The sequence below is a fragment of the Episyrphus balteatus genome, chromosome 3 (genome assembly GCF_945859705.1).
Source record: "Episyrphus balteatus chromosome 3, idEpiBalt1.1, whole genome shotgun sequence".
NCBI classification, from domain to species: Eukaryota; Metazoa; Arthropoda; class Insecta; order Diptera; family Syrphidae; genus Episyrphus; species Episyrphus balteatus.
The window spans coordinates 78,691,239-78,703,103 of NC_079136.1; the positions used below are offsets into that span (position 1 = coordinate 78,691,239).

The 11,865-nt window shown below is 32.4% G+C and overlaps 1 long non-coding RNA gene across 1 annotated transcript; it reads right to left on the minus strand.

Moving 5' to 3' along the window:
* Window positions 1-6,491: 6,491 nt before the first annotated feature.
* On the minus strand, window positions 6,492-10,889 carry LOC129913976 (uncharacterized). The gene is made up of 3 exons (XR_008772120.1): window positions 10,746-10,889; window positions 6,717-6,850; window positions 6,492-6,645 (listed from the first exon to the last, which is right to left on the minus strand). It is a non-coding gene; the product is annotated as an uncharacterized LOC129913976 (long non-coding RNA).
* Between the last annotated feature and the right edge of the window lie 976 nt (window positions 10,890-11,865).

Consider the following 11,865-nt stretch of genomic DNA (forward strand, 5'->3'; position numbering starts at 1 on the left):
TATGGACTCACCCAAGTATGTGAAAAATCCACAAAAATGTGATCCAAAACTTCCTAATTTCAAAAAGGATGTGGTCTTAAGAAATACATATTTATTTGCATGTAATGGAAAAGTGCGGAATTTTGTTTGAAGAATATTTACAATTAGATTATTAAACTTATTTTATAAATTTATTTTTTTTCAAAATTTTTGAAGAAGTTTTCGAAAACCAACGTAGGTATCGTTTTAAAAACTTAATGAAGTAATTTTCGAACACTTGTGCCAAATTTCGAAAATAATTTTACTTCACGCGAATTAGAGAAAATTATCTCATTAAAATTTCAAAACAAGCAACAAGTACAGTTTTCATTAAATGTTTAACCACCATTTTTGTAAAGTATATTACTTTCAAAAGCAGTTTTGATAAATTGAAATTTGGGTTTTAAAGGAAGAAACTTTCGAAAATGTACGCGTGTTTAGTTTTTTGAAAACTTAATAAACGCGCGAATTTATTCATAGTCTATCAAGTCGAGATTTTTCATAAATAAACGATCTGGGTACATTTTTTAATTGAGCAATTCCTCAGGTCACATTAAAATCTAAAACTTTAGGAAACGCTTAGGTTTTTTTTTTAACTCTTTTGAAATATGACGACTGAGATTTCAAATATTTTTTTTCCTTATTTGTAATCCTAAAATCGCGCCAGCCATAAAAATATCAAATCTTTACCGAATGTGACCTAGTATGGTTCTTTTGATTCCAGTTTGCATTTCGTTTACTGCAAACATAATCTCATAGGAACTGTTGCTAAAAATGAAGACGCAAAAACGTATCTCTTTGTCTTTTAAGAAAAAAAAATTCATCAATGAGTATGGGAAAACAATATATGTCAGTATAAAAAAAATCTAACCTAAAAATCGCACAACAGTCAAGTTCTTTCCGGATGGACCCCACGCGTATCGCAACGATCATCATCAGACGAGAGACTTTTTATTTGCGAGCTCCCCAAAGTGCCAACATTGTTCGGCGCACTGGATTCATTTGTTTCTTTTTCTTGACAGCCAAATCCATTTAAAACTTTGCACGCAGGGCTCGAGTTCTGCTTGTTGGTTGGGTTGTTTCATGTGTGTAGTTCAAGAACAAGCAGACACTTGCAGCCCCATCATGAGTTGAATATATATTTTCAAGCTGTCAGGGACAACGGAAATCGCGTTCTTTTACATTTTTTTGTTTTTTGAACTTTTATTTTTGTTTTAAATTCTACCAACGCATTTTGTGCGAGAGATCTGAGAGAGTAATAAAACGATATGTTGCAACAACAAAATCTTGGTAAACATTCTGATGAAATATTGTAGATACATATCTACTATAAAAAGAATTCATATTTATTCTCTATGTATTGCTTCGATTGTAGTATTATAAACTTTGTTGTCTATAATAAAGCATCTAATAAAAAAGACTTAATCCGATAATGAAATGAACCGTAGCCAGCTAAACTTCCTCTATTTATTTATGTAGGTATGTTAACAAAAAAAAAAAAAAAAACTATGATGATTTAGCCCAGTTCGTTGTCATCCGCGAACGCGTTTCATTTCAACGATTTTTTTGAGATAGGAAGTCTAACATAATATCTTCTTCACATCACCCTTAGGCGCCCCCTTTTGTTCCGCCCGCATACGAGTCAAATTCAGGCAGACGAACATAATGATAAAGTTGAGAGAATGTGGAGCAAAAAAAGCAAAGCGACCCACAAAGCGATTTCTTGGAATTACATCCACATTCATTCATTTGGATATAATATATTATACTACACTGATACACGCATGGATTCAAAATAAAAAAAAATAAAGATACATTTTGCTTTAATTATATTGATCATCGAGGTATTTCTACATGATCACTCAAGTCTCGTCAACGTTTCAGTGTTGAGCTGTATAGTTAGCTTAATCATATCAATGCGAATAAACTGTGATGTAAGTTGATTGAATGTTAATTTTTTGAATTTATTGTTTATAAAAATTCATCTTTTGATTTAATTTATAATTTTTGTTTAGATTTAGATGTTGTTTGGTATAGATTAGGGGAGGAAGGGGCAAAGTTGAACATCTTTTGCTTTCGTGACTTAGAAACAATCTCAATTTTATAGATTTTTTTAACCAGTGAACTTTATATTCACCTCCCGAAAATAAATGAAGTTACCAATCACCCAACTATTTGAGAAAGGGCAAACTTTTTTGTCATTCTCTATCGATCGCTCAAGTATTTAGTAATATTTAAGGCAGTTAGAAAGATGAAACCTTTCTTCCAAAAGTTATATAATGTAAAATCCAATACAAATTTCCGATACCTATATCTCGCACCAAAAAGAAATTTTGAAAAGGTAGATTTTAGAGATGTAAATTCTTTGTAACCAAGTAAAATTTTTGAACCTGAACTCTATTAGTTTTAAATTCCGCAGTACCCCTCTTATAATACAGATCGCAAAAGTCACGCCTCGAAGTAGAAAGAAGTGAAGAAGAAGTGCGCCCGAATTCAAGCAAAGAATATTGAGAACCTGAATAGTGAGGTGGATAGAATTTCTAGCTGGAGCTATTCAAGAGCTACAACAAAACATGAATAAAGGCACAATCATCTTCAAAATAGCCGCTCAAAGAAGAAGATTTGTTTGCCGAAGTTTTTAAACAAATGCCCAAGGCCAACTTTTTATTAAAGACGTCGAAATTCTTCACAATTGGTGACAGTATTGTGACGGACTTTTAAATGAAAAATTTCCAAGGCTATACTTTCCAATGGGCGGTAAAAAAGGGAATAGCTGTTAGGCCAGAGGTGATCGTATGCCCAATAAATGGAAGGAAAGTTACCTTCTTAAAATCTACAAAGAAAAGGTTGATATCGCGAAGCTTTGATACTTACGGTTCGATTGAGCTGATGTCACACTACATGAAGATTGTTGAGCGATAATTAGGCTGTCTGGTGACAAGTGCGGGTAAGTCAACCACAGATGCAATCCAAAGTATCTGAATCATTAGGTATGGAAAAAAATATCGGGGATTCCTTGGAGAATTTGCATCGTATTGGTTGATTTTGAAAAAGCATTCGATCGACAACCTGAGATCTGATATGGTTGGCCCTCAGGCAACGAGGAGTCCCAGAAACCCATGTGCAGGTAATTAAAGACATGTATGATGCAGCAGTTACTAAAGTAAGATGTGCAGCTGGAGTCACCGAAAAATTTAAAATCACAGTAGTTGTACACCAGGGAAGCGTCTAGAGCCCTCGTTCTTTATTACCGTTCTTGATTACCTGCTTGAAGGCAAAGTGACGGACTCAAAAGTGCATCAGTTATTCTTTGCTGACGTAGGAGCTATCATAAGTGAAGACCCGATATCCCTGCAACGATCGCTTTGCGTATGGGTGGATGGTTTAAAATGAAAGCTGGTACCGCATAAGCGTGAAAAAGACGTAATACCTAAGATCCCAAGTTTAAAAAGTTTCAACATCTGGGGTCTATCATCAATATAGTGAAGGTACTTGTGTTGACGATATCAATCATCGCTTCATCGCGTAAGCGTAGGGTGCATGAAATGTTGGGAAAATTCTGCTATCTTCTGTGATCGAAAGATGTAATCTAAGCTGAAAGGTAGACTGTAGACAATGTTGGATAATGTGCAGAAAGTATGAGAGTAAGTTAACAGCAGCTGAGATGAAGATGTTTCGTAGCTCAGCAGGAGTTACAAAGCTTGATAGAATTAGAAGTACAAAAATCGAAGGAACCCTACATGTTAAAAATACCATTTCTCAAAAAATAGAACACGACCAACTCAGTTTGTTTGGTTCAAAGGGAGTTCCTGAGAACGCTGCGCCATCAAAAATGCAATATAGTAGATCGTTCCAATACGACCGCGAATTAAGAAGAAAGATAGGCCTAAAAATTCCTGCCACAAGCAAGTACAAAAACATCAGCATTCAGTTGGGCTCAGAAATGGTAGAATTAAAAACGGAGTGGCTTGACGCCAAATTTTGAAGTCAACAAGGCGAATCTCACAGGCGGATCATTAGTGTGTAGAGATGGAAGAGTTATGAAGGAAGTAGATGATTTAAATGAGTTAAGTACTGTAGGCTAAATGCTCTTAGAAATAGGAAAATATTTTCACATTTCAAATAACAATTAAAAGTTTGCTCTCCTTTTAATATTCGCTGTCTTCGTGGTTAAACGAAAATGTATTAAGAAACAAAATTATTTAAACCAACACAGCATTCTTACAAAAATAAATCACATGTTGGAAATTGTTATAGATACTGTTTAATTGACCTAAAAGATAGCATGGTAAGATGAATATTCCCAACTGATGATTATACAGAACCTACATACCTACATCTATTTGGGATATTTCCCAGAAAATACCAATCGAAATTTCTATACATATTCATACAGTTCTATATTATTTTACAAAATATTTTACTCTTCGAATTCCAAAGCCAAACGCGAACCAGCACCAGCAATCGTTTAGAGTCGGTATAATTTCATTGATCTTAGTTCAAAAAATTAGATTGAAAACGAACTGAAGAGATGGTCAAGCGCTAAAACGATCTCCTTCTTCATGCGATATTCCTGTTGTTTGTTGTTGTTATGCGAAAAAAAAGGTCTTTTAAAATTGGTTGAAAATATTTTCGATCAGTGATCACAAAAAAAAAAAGAAAGAAAAATAACCACATCTTGCCGCCACCAATCGACCATTTCATGGAATTACTAAAAAAAAAAAACTCGGAGAACAAAATGGAGGTAGCCGTATATTTAGGTATACGTCTTATCTTAAGGGTCAGAATTATCTTTGATTTTCGTCGTAATAAGCCAAAAACCTAATCCTTAAGAATTATAAAAAAAAGACAAGCTGTATTTGGTAGGTATGAGGTTTAAAAAGAACTTTGCATAAAGCTTAAATATAACGAGGAAAATGTTTGTTGTTCGAATTCAGACTCGAGACATATTTTTTTGTTTGTATAAATCGCATGTGGCGATGAATACTAAAATGAGGCCTATTCTTGAGCCACATAAAAAAAAAAAGTTAGAGTGGTACGGCTTGTTCCACTATTTATCGATCGCAGAAACAATATTTTTTTGATAGTTATTTGCTTTATGTATCCATAATTTTTCGTTCATTAGTTAATGTGTGTCGGTTTGGATATTATTCGCTGATCAGACGCTTTGTGATTCTTTTCGTTGAGATGATCTCTTATTCGTGATGAATGGGATCTCGTGGGAAATATGATTCCCATCGAGCACCCACCGTTTAAACATATACAGAAATTTGTTATGCCACATTAAAATTTCAATGTCATTTCGGTTTTGATTTCGTAGAAATGCGATGTTGTCATAATCTCGCGCAAAGCTTTAGTTCATTTTCCTCGGAGTGATAAGTTATATTGGAGTCTTTAAAAAGATTATTTATAGTTGAGCGTACCAAATTTGTATATCTTTGGTTTGTACGATTTTTTTTGTCAGCTATTTTTAAGGCATTATTATTTTTATTAGGTATACTCTATCAGTAGGTATATACAATTAAGATGATGCAGATATAAGCTTAATTTGTGATATCTGTTCAAAACAACAAAATGAAAGCATGCGATTTTTTAATGTGCAGATATGTTATATTATATATGTACTTTGTATCAATATGTGGAAAACATACATATATAACTGACAAGAGTACATTTAAATTTACTAAATATCTTTTCCAGTGATGAAATGAAAGGAGATTTTTCTATATTTTATTTAGATAGATAGATTGAGATTTATTTTTGGTGAAGGTATTTCGGCTGTAATTAATACTGCTTCTATTAAAAGAATAACAAACTCTTTATAGCATTTTAAATATTTTCCTGCTTACAAAAACTGTAACCATTCTAGAAAAAAATCGAACGATTTTCGGTTCACTATGGCGTATGCGTATTATTTTTTATTTTTCAGTACTAACTTAATGTGGCGCTCGCAGTCCAAGATGTTAGGACCTAAGACTATTTTTCGATAGACAAATTTAATTATATAAAGGTTATATGATTTCATAAGTGCTTTGAATGACTTCAAATCCACAACAGCATTTTTAGATTAAAAAATATCCATTTATTAATTATAGCCATCACATTGCGTTTATGAAAAGTTTAGTTCTTCGTATTCTTAATACAAAGCTTCTGTGCAATTGAATTGCAATGTGTTGATGCTCGCTTCAATTTCTCATCTTTATCCAGTAGTAGCTAAAAACTAGCTTTAATAACCTGAAAATATATTTAATGTAATATGTTTTTTTTTTTTTATTTCAATGAACCTGCTCCTGTTTAAGTTTTGAGAACTTATCCTTTCAAGAAATTATTTCCTGCTTTTAAACACATTGTAAAAAATTAACTTGCTACAATGTTATCAATCTTGTTACCTGCATGATTAAAAATGATATTCCTTTTAACAACTACTTCTAAGTTGGAAATTTATTTAACTTACAGATAAATTCTTAAACAAGTTTAGATTCATTTAATAAATTTTATAATCATTTTCATTCTTACTCAGGTATGCGTAACATAGTAAGTAGATTTGTTGTTAAATGTCTTACGCTTTGTCCATTCGCATCATGATTCCATCTTCTTTGCATAAAAGTGATCTTTTCTTAACCAGATCTTTTACGAAGGCAAAAAAAAAAAAAACAAATTAAACTAGCGACGAAAATTACAATGGAGACTTCTGTTACATGTATCATTGTTGTTACTTCAGGGTTTTAAATCTCTTCCATTTTGCTTCCATCTTAAAAGATATCACTAATCAAACTTTAGCTTGGTTTAAAAGTATTTCCAACGCAGCTTCATTGATGACTCGTAATATGATCTAAATTAGATACGGGACCGAATTAGGCAGTGTTTTTTTTGTCATGCTGTTTTCAAAGAATTTTTTTTTGTATTGTTTTAGTTCTTCATCTAAACAAGATTTAAAGCAAAAATAAGCTGACGACAACGAAAATATAGCTTGAAGTCGTCGTCTTCGTCGGTCGTCTCTTGGTCGTCGTCGCGGTCTTCCTTTTCGATGTCGACTTTGTGTAGAGATCGACAACGAATAGTTCTTATCTCAGTTTGTATCTGTTGTTGCAGCACCATCAAGAATCAATTACAACAACAAAAATTCAGCAGCAAAAAAGTCTCGTCAGTAAACAAAAAAAAAAAAAAAAATAAACCGAATCAAATGAAATAAAATGGAATAAATATAAAAATATGCAGTCAGAGCCGAGGGTAAATCCATCCATATAATAAATATCGGGACCGAATGGGTGGTGATCTTGGTGGCGGCTGCTGGCTGGCGTGTCTCGGTGGCGACCAAAGACGACGGACGTAGATCTCTTCCAAGCCACAGCAACTCTTTTTCGCTTGAAATGTATCTGTGTTGGATGCTTTTAGTGACTTTGTGTATCTTACCTTATTCCTTTCCGCTGACCATCCAAAATCAAGAGCAGAAAACTATCTACCTACTGTTAACTTAGAAGCAAAAACCTTAAGATAAAAAATGCCAGCAAATAAACATAACTGTCTAAGAAGTGTAAGGGGACATATATAGTTGTAGATACAAGACTAAACCAGTTTTCCATAAAGAGAAAAACCTTTCTCTCCATACAGACAGACAGACACCTTTTACCTATACTATATATATTTGCGAACTTCTTTCCTTGAGGAAGACATACCTTTAGGCCAGGTTTACTTTATTATAACTACCATCATCATCACCATCACCAACTAGAACCATTGCCATAGTCTTTCCAGTCGACTCTGACTGATCCCAGTGGCTGTTCTTGTTCTGTTCTGTTCTGAGGAGTTTTGCTCATTCTATTTTACGTTTTAAAGAACCAGAACATTTCTGCGCCTTTTGACTTTTTCTTCCTGTCTCCATTTAGAAAAAAAAGGCAAAGAGATACCAATTCTAAAATGTACCGCGGGTGCTTGAAAGAAGGTGGTGATATCGAAAAGGTGAGTCTAGAATTAGGTTGCAGATCAGTTTTGTTAGTAAATTGGTTTGGTTTTTTTTTGTTTTATTTTTTTTCTTTATATCTTTGTTGCCAATTTTCATAGTATTTGTGGCCAAATTTTAGCTTGTTGGTTATAAGTTATACATACATATGTACATATAAATATACAAATATCAAAACGAAGAAGTTGGAACAAAAATTCCTAAAAAAAAAAAAATGATTTAATGCTTTGCGATTTCATGAGAAATTGTCTGTGAACGAAAATTCATCATATTAGTGATGTCTTAAATCTTAATGTAGAAAGTATGTTTTGTAGACAACCAAAAAGAAAAAAAAAAATTGCTAAAGCGCTCTGTAATTTTAAATCGCAAATTGGAAGTGATTATACTTGATATGTAGACCTAATCCACATTTATTATGTGTTTTGTTCTGGAAACAAACAATCTGAATCGAGTTTAGTAAAATAAAAAAAGAACCATCATTCTTAATTTTGGCAGTTTTTATTGAATTTCCTTGTCCTTACACTGGAGAATATGCAAATAAAATAGCCCCAGTTTTATACTTCATTGAAATGAATATTAAAAAGTACTACATTCATAATTTTAAATGCATAACAACACTAAAATGCAACGGTTTTTCTAAAAATTTTTAGTACAGCTTTCCTGTATTGCCCCAGATGCAAACTATTTCAAAAAATTTGTAAGCTCTTACAGAGTACTCAGCAATATCTTTATAAAAGATGTTTTGAATTAGAGATGAGGAAAAAATACCGACCTGTGATTTAAACCTGTGAATAGTAAATCACGTCACGATCACTAACTGTGATCGGTTAATTAATAACCTGTGATTACTTTAAACGTGAATTAAGCATTTACTTTTAAATCCTCAGCATTTCCATTATTTCATTTGGCCGAGTCTGTTACTTAAATCGATCATAAGAAATTATTTAAATATTACAAAAAGTTATTATCGACAAAATCACAAAATGCATTTGCGTCCATTCCGTAAAAAAATATGCACGTCTACAATTTATTTTGATCAAAATCATAACTCGCTTCGATTAATCACATTGCCACCACTGATCACTCTATTAAAATCACGTAGGTATTGTTTCGGAAAAATTTCGGGTTTTCTCACAAAAATAAAACAAAAATCACCGATCGCCCGATAGTATCAGTTTTTTTTTTTTTGTTAAATTACTGCACCAGTTAAATAACAAATTCCGCAGTAAAATCAAGAATGACTAAGAAAAAATAACAGTTTAGTCAAGGGTCGCCCAAGAGTTTTCGAGCGCCTTGTTGGTAAAACCTTGGCTTTGCCACTAAAGTCAAGGATAGGTTCTGTAAAATAAATAATTTCTTTGCCCTTTAAAACTACGCACGGCTCGATAAAATCGCGGGATTCACCTTGAAAATATCGGCTTTGATCCTTACATAATATCGCAGGTTGCCTCCATTAAGAATAAGGGTTTTCTTTGTAAAATTACTGCACCGACTCCCGCCGTAAAATCGAGAGACGTTTGCTCAAAATGACGATTTTCCTTAACAAAACCACGGATAACTATGGTTTACCTAGTAAAATCACTCGATATAATCTTTTTGAAATCATGGTTAAAATTTAAAATCAAATCGCAGAGTTAGAAATCACAGTCACAGTTATATGTACCTGTGATTCTTCTGATTGAAAAATCACGATTTAACTCATCTCTAGTTTAAGTGTGTCACACATTTTTTGTATACATAGGTACCTAATATTTAACCTTACACCTTACCCATAATCAAAATGTCGTGATAAGGTTTGCTACCTTTAAACATTTGCTTTCAAAATGAAGGGTTTAAAGAAAAAACGGCACATTTTGTCAAAAATAAATTAATGGCCATTTAAAATTTTGTCCGTGCTATTCTCTCGAAAACTTAAATTTCGACATATACCATTTTGCCGTTACAGCGACGACAGTTTCATTAGAAAGGTCTGGAAAGATTTACCACCAATTTTTACAAGCAAATGAAAAAGTAGCTTACTGACTATATTTTGCTTTTAGAGTTACCTACGTATTTTTGGACAGTATATCGTCCCGTTTCTGCCTGAAACACGTATCTACACAGCAAATTTTGTTCAGTTCTTAAAATAAATATACATTTTTCTCAAATTTAAAAATATGAATTGAACAAAGGGAAATCAAGTTATGTTTATGACATATTGATTGAGTTGTTTCTATACTTAAACCTTTGTATTTATTCTTTCTGTAAGCTTTAGAGCAATGTTTAACAGAAAATTAAATCTTTTACGAGGTTCAAGCAGAAACGGGACGATATGCAATCTTAATAGGGAAAAATTCGGTGAAAGTTGAAGACATTTTGAAAATTAAATACTTTTTGGAACTTTTTTAACTTGCAAATGAAGAAATGTAAGAGTTTTTCATTAAACTTTGAAAAGGACATAACGTTTAAGGTTGAATGTAACTTTTTTTTTTCAAGATATGGAGAATTTTCTTTAAAAGGTGGGTGTCATTTTAGGCCACCTTCACCTACGAGTTCTAATTTTCAAATAAAAAATGAACAATATATCATAATGTACGTTAGTACGTGAACTGCAGGTTTGGAAATAAGTTGAAGCACCCACTATTCAAAACAACTGAACCGATATTTATTTTTTTTTTTTTTTTTAATTTTTTGGCCAGATAAAAGTCCAAAAAAAAACTACATACATCTAGAAATTCCCACATCACAAATAAACTGAAGTGTCTTATAACCGAAATAAAAGCCTTACCTTGCCTCGTCTGATCGTCTGGTTCACTGTTTTTAACACAAAAGGATCAAGTTCTTCTTTTAAGCAGAGACACATTATACTCTTCTAGTTGATCTAAAAAGATTTTCCACTTGAGTTGTTAGTCAGTCATTCAGGTAAATATACAAGTAGTCTTATTTTTTTTTTTTTTTTTTTTTTGTTAAAAATCTTTAATAAATGAAGAGTAAAGATCTTTAGAACCTAATAGAAAGGGCGGAAATTTAATCTGGATTTTTAAAAAGAATAACGCACAGGCGTACCTACTATACTATACCTTTATTTAATATCTATACAACAAAAAAAATCCCAGTTATTGAGTGAATTTCAGTTGAAATTTGAGATTAGACCTGTTGTCGCCTTTTGTTTCGTTTCTTGAGTTTCGAATTCGATTTTCTGCTAAGACAGATAAGAAAAAAAAATTTCAGTACAGCACAATGATATGTGTGATGGTTATAAACTCTAGAATTTTTATTCGCATGATCTGATAGGTTTTATATTTTCTTTTCTCATCTTTTGTCCAATCCTCCCGCCTGGACCGTTTTTGATGTGGGTATATATAGAGGAGTATATCTGAAAAAAAGTATACCAACGATGTGGTATTTAGTATCCTTAAGTGAGTGTGCGATATGATCTTATTTGTTATCCGAATTTGAAGATGCTGTTCGTCCTTAAATAAACATACATATACCTATTCTATAGTTTTTTGTGATTTTTTGAAAAAAGGAAACAAAAAAACCTACTTTGGCTTTGTTCTTCGGCCTCCTGTTCAAAAGAAAAAGAGAAGGTGAACTTATTTCGTCTGCAAAGTCTAATCGTATTTAAATAGTGACCATGAAAGAACGGATACGGATGTCATCTGTGATTTTTTTTTCTGACAATCGGTAGCGCTCTTTAGTTCTGTATAAATATTATGATTTTTACAATTTTTGTTTTTTAATATTCAAAATTTTATTTTAGTAAAGAAATATAAACGTTTTTCACAAAGGACGGGTGGGTGACAATGTTTTGTTTTTGAATCAATATTGCACTTGTCCCGGCCTATGTGCGAAGCGTGAACTGCTTCATTTTTATTAAATTGTGTGTTTATTTTTAAAATTTAAAA